Here is a 6390-nt window from a genome sequence, read left to right on the forward strand (position 1 = left end):
TCACATGTACGGTATGGTCTGTTACACACTTCCAAAACGTCCGAAGGTCCAGGCTTTTTTTTGCCCTTATTTCATCGATACAAGGTCAAGTGTGATTTAATTCATCCCAATACTAGGTTCAAAATTTTACGTTTAACTCAGTTTTACACGTATTTGTCTTACCCATGAGCAACATACATGTACGAACCTTTAAGTGAACCCTAAAGGAGAAGAGCGTACAATGTCTATCGAATCCCCCTCACCTAGGATATTTAAACGACCTATGTTAATCTCCTATAAAGGAATCTTACATTTGAAGGTGTACATCAGTACATGTATATATTAAATGTTATTTGGAATGGGCAAGATCAGTATGTATCTGAAGAATTTTAAATGTTTTCCAAAAGTCCACTATGAATCGAACACACTCTCAGTCAGGAGATGCTGTCTATAGTCCTTCGCCTATGAGCTACGTTGACACATTCTAGTGAACTTTTATAGTTTAACAATTTTAAATAAATTTTTGAAGTTTTTGTGAAAACCAAGAATTTTGCCCATAATGGGTCTAGACTCCATTTAGTTAAATAAAAATGAATAATAAAAAAGAATGAAAACTTATCATTTTAATAAAAGTACTTTTAGGATGGAGTCTAGACCCATTCATACCAAAATATTGCAATTTATCGCAGTAGATGGTCAATATTTAGGCACAAAACTTCGTGCGGTTTAATTTTGGAAACTTGTGTTTATAGAATAAAAACACGTTATTGACATGCATCGTAGAATTTTTAGCATAAACAATGTATAAAAGCCAAGAATACATATTTAAGTAACATACGAACAAGTTCTTTTTTATTGCTTCAAGTGGGGGATCTTAAGGTTCTTGTATCCAAACTACAAATATATTGAACGACATTCCACGTAATTAGATAGATAATACTTTATAAATATTCTATTAGAAGTCAAAAAATAAGTGAGAGAGACTTTAAATGGATCGCCCTACACATGTACATGTAGCTGTCTCAACTCATTACTTGCGAACTAAGTTACATGTACAGTGTAGGTAACAATGCTGCGTAAAAGTCAGCCACATGCTGCGTTGGAGAGTAGGAGAAACGTCCTTGAGTCTCAAATATATTCAGGGTTCGCTTAAATCAATTTACTCCCAACTGTAATAATGTAAAACTGTGTACATGCAAAGAAACGATAATAATTAAGTTGTCTGAAAAGTTAATTATTTATTGGCTTCTCTTTATAAGCATTTTGATGAACATTCCTTAATCATAGACTTATACTGATTTTTTAAGACATTCTAATTCGTTATATATCGTGGTTACTTTGTATTTAAATTAGTTGTTTTTCTGAATTGAATAAATTGTGTTCTTCGAGCCTTTACGGACCGATGGCTTTAATGAAAATAAATGAATGAGAATCGACACGGATTCGGATATTTTGACAAGTGTGGTGTTGTATAATCGTGTAATAATTTACTCGTCCGCCGCACCGATTCCTGTGAGAGCCGAATGATCACGACATGGAAAACAGTTGGTGCTAATTGTATGTCAGCTGTATTACAATACACGAAATCGTTGTCAAAAAATGAAGATGGGATTTTGTTTTCAGGCCCATGTATCTATGCGGTGAGATTGAGCACGCGGTTTGTCAGAAGGCTCAAATTTTTTATATGTTTAAATCTGTGTCTGGTTTATCCTCTAGACAATATATTACGATATTGCATACATTTTTCTGTTCAATATCAAATTAACTTAATTAATTTGATTTCTTTCCTCTAGTTGCTATTACGTGACACTAACACAAGTCTAGTTTGTAAAAACTTTTTATTTCTAGATTAAATTTTAACTACTAATGCCCTGTGGAAAAACACATTGTGTCAATATTTTTGTAAGCTACAACCTACTTTTTATGCTGACACAATCATCAGTAAAGAATAAACCTTTCTTGGGGTGCAATTATTATACTCATGACAACGCCAAATTTGTGGGGGGGAAATTATGAATCCTTCAAATGTAAATCATAAAGTGTCATATTTCCATGACATAAGTTAGAGTCCATGTTAATCATATTGTACATTATAATTTCAATGGTAGTTTGTCAAATGAATTCGTTTCTTTTTAATGACATTATACAAACTATACCCAAGTTGATTAATACCGGCAATATACATGACTTTCATGTTCTAATAAAATGTGATACATGAAAGATATTCCATGTATAATAAAATATATATTATATTACATGTATATTGCTGCAGTGTTATGTCATTTATATTATTTGAAGTTTTTAATTCAAAATATTATATAAAGTTTAACCATGGCATAACTCAAATGCAAATAATAACATCCCGTCTGGGCGAAAAATAAAAGTAGTGTTAAATAGCCAGAAGAGGTATTTGAATCATTTCAGTGTGTAATTTTAGCTCAAATCAATGTGAATCATATACATGTTTTAAAATAATAATTGCAATAAAATAACACAATATTAATTGTATTTAAGGATTTCGTTTCCAATCAAAGTTGCCTTACAATTGGAAAAACAGGATTTTTTGCTTTAAAAAAAGTGTTATCATTAAAGTTCTTGGAAAACAATAAAACAGTAGTGAGCTAATAATGCTTTCATAGAAAGTATTTTTTATCATTGCCTTGCATTGTACATATGAAAGACGCATTCTTTTCTATACTGGTGCATTAAAGATTTGATGAATATTAACTTCCCCTACCCCCAATATTGCGACAAGTCGCCAAAGACAACGGTATAACTTATTCAAACTTTACTGTTTTAATGTCCTGTTTATAACTGATTATGAGCATTTTACAAAATAAAGTTTGAATGAGACTAGTGATTGGGATTTTCACCAATGATTTAGACCTATGATCATGAAAAAATCACAATGTATTGAATTAAGGAATAAGGATTCATTCTTTAAGTTTTGTGAAGTGATAATTGCGGTCGGCGCGTGATCAAATCCAATAAAGTGTAATCTTTGTGTCGTTCTTTAGGCTTTTGAAACCATACAGCGATTCGTGTTTTATGATATGTATTATGCCCCTCTTCGAAGAAAGGAGGGCATATTGCTTTGCTGCTGTCGGTCGGTCGGTCCACAAACAGTTTCAGTTCATTTTCTTCGCAGTGGATGCACATATTGAAATGAAATTTGGTATACAGGTTTATCATAATGATATCTCGGTCAAGATTGATTTTGGGTACGATCGGGCAATTTTGGATAGAGTAATGTCCTTGGACGTAGAAAAATTCTAATTATTTGCAGTTTCCGTTCATTTTCTTCACAGTGGATGCACAAATTGAAATGAAATTTGGTATACAGGTATATCATAATAATATCTAGGTCAAGTTTGATTTTAGGAACGATCGAGCAATTTTATTATTATTTGCAGTTTCCGTTCATTTTCTTCGCAGATGTTTCCAAGGCAGGGGACATAAGTGTTTTACAAACATCTCTTGTTAAGGTACTTCACTACACCGAGACTTATACTTTTTAAGACACTACGTCACAAGATGGCGATATAAATGTTTTGTTAAACTGTTAGTCTCAATCGATTCAGATGTAAATCGTCATAGCTCAGTGGTTAAAGTATCAGGTTTGTGAACCGCAGGTCATGAGTTCGAATCCACCTGGGGCTTTTGTTTATGCGGAATGAAATTTTTGAAAATATCATTTTTTTTCTAAAATTTCACATTTTTCGCCTATTTGACAGATATGCTTCTTATCCATCATGCTTTCTATCATAATCAATTAATTTTCTGCTGATTTGAGAAACTATTTCAAGGTGTAGTGAGGCACCTTAAGCATACAGTTATCCTTTAGTGGTATAAAGGAATAACTCTTTCTCAGTCAAATCATAAACACAGTCATACAAATATTGTCAATATATCTTTACTTGTCACAGTCCGTACCTGACTTACAATAAAATTTCATTGTTTAAAGGTGATTAAGCAACTAAGGGTTTTAATTTGTTGTATCCGTTAATCGACACCCAAAGACCAATCATCATTCAAGAGTTTAATCTTTCTGGTCATTTCGGTAATACCATGAATCCAAGCTATGTATTTATCCTTTTCCTCACTGACTTTACTAACTTTAAAGGGGAATGGTCACGATTTTGGTCAAAAATTATTTTTCCGGTTTTAATTTTTACAATGCTTCAGAAAGGCAATTTCAATAGGCAACCGAAATTTGAGTCTCGTTTGTTGAGTTATATATAAGTGAGTTACAGAGCTTGAAATTCTTCGCTATGTAAACAAAGCGTTTGTTTACATTTTGAACGTTGAAGTAAAAATTCCAGTTTTAAACCTAAAACGAATGTGTTAAACGTTAGGAACTGCTTATATATGCCTAAATGAATAAAAAGATAGACAAATAAGCTGGAAAAAGGTTTTTGAATAGTATTTTGAACCTATGTAAACAAAAAACAGGGCACGAGCCTTGTTTACATGACAGAGAATTGTGAGCCCCGAATCTTGCTTATAACTCTGCGAATGACTCTCAAATTTTATTTGATCATAAGAAATACATTTCTAAAGCATTGTAAATAATAAAAACAGAATTTGACCAAAATCGTGACCATGCCCCTTTAACATTGTTAACTAGTATCTTTCTTTACACTCGTATCGTATCGTCATTTGCACAAATGTCTTAAAGTATTGAATGCATAACGAGCAAATAAATAATTAAAATAAAGCAGACTACACTCATGAAAATTATATTTTACATATACATGTAGCTATTTGGTTACATAACCCCCCCCCCCCTTACAAAAGAAATATCCCGGAGAGTGACATTTCTTTCGCCAGATGCCCGGTGTGAGAAATTATCATTCAAACTCTTCTAAGACAGATGGACCTCCTAGTGACACACCAGTCGGAGCACTTATGTTAAGAAGTAGAATAAAGTAACCAATTTCCTATACCAGTTTGAGGCACTATAATAGTCCGTTAACAATTTTCTACATGTTACTGTTTACTAACAACTAGAGTTTTACGAGGTTTAGGAATTGGTTTACGCAGATTAGGTCTAGGGGTGAAGCCTAGACCTAGTTTAGAATTTATTTCACAATTTTCCATATCTTCTTCTAAGGGTACGGCCTGGGTATTTAGGGGTATCTCATAGTTTTGATCAATGTATTTACTTTGACCTGACTCAGGGTTCTCATCCGATCCCGACTCTACAGTCTGATCTTGCTCGTCCTTACGCTGCTGACCATCCATGATTCCTTAGCTCTCAGGCGTCTTCGAAGTTGAGCTAAGGATATATATTATTCGTCAAAATAATTTTCTATCACACGTTGTTTGAATTGTATGGCTCTTTTTATTTGCTCTGGCTGCATCTCATCATCTTCCGAGCATAACACCTCTTCCGATGGCACCAAATAATAAATTTTTCTCAGTTCTTTCACCGTTCTCTTTGTTTTGTGAGATGGGCCAATTCTATTTATCTACCAGTCTTACTTTCCGTGCATGGCACTTGGTAATTGATCCCGTTAATTAATCCTTCACCACAAAGCTGACTAGTCCTCAATGTTCAATAATAAGGAAGCCATTTTTTATCTAGTTTATTATTTTGTTTCGTGTTGTTCTTGAGGTAGACTTGAACTCCTACCTGAAATCTTCATTTTTGCTCTTCCTATCAGCCTGGGTTTTCTGTTTCTTCTTGGTTTCTTTCATATTGCGATAGACTAACATGAACACCTTGTGTTGTTCTTGAAGGGCGATCTTATGTTGATCTTCTCCTGCATATCTTCGACGAGGTTTAAAAGGTTTGAAGTATCAAGAGGTAATACAACTTCTTTTTAGGTCGTTCCACGACGGAATTTTTTCTGATGCGTCTGTCTCGTCTAAATATCTTTTGATATAGTCTCCTACAGAACCTTTACTCGTAATATACGTGATCATTGGCCCATGCAAATGAAACAAATGGTAATACCACGTCCATTTTGTCTACCAATAGATTTACCAACCAATAACATGTTCAGAGCCACTGAATAATGGTTTTCCTGCGTCTTTTCAAAACATTAGAAATAATGTCCTAATTTTGGAATTTTGGATTTCCTCCATGGTTTAATAAGTATTTGTGACAAGCGGTTGACTTTCACAGCTTTTACATGAAAAGGTACAAGTATTCATAAAATCATTCTCACCATCTCGATTCTGTCTCTACTTCCCGATCTGAAAAACTTCGGATGGACGACCTGGGAGCTTCATTGTCTCCCAACACCTTCACCAGACCCGTAAAGTGAAGTGGTGCAGTTTGTCATCGTATAAAAATGGCCTCGACGTGAATTTAACATACTTTGTTTTACGATGTCGTTTCGGGGAACGTAGCCAGCAACGGGGGCGGGGGCTGGCCTATCAGGGAGTTCCCACTTGTAGAAATAT

This window comes from Magallana gigas, chromosome 5 (assembly GCF_963853765.1).
Source record: "Magallana gigas chromosome 5, xbMagGiga1.1, whole genome shotgun sequence".
Taxonomy (NCBI): domain Eukaryota; kingdom Metazoa; phylum Mollusca; class Bivalvia; order Ostreida; family Ostreidae; genus Magallana; species Magallana gigas.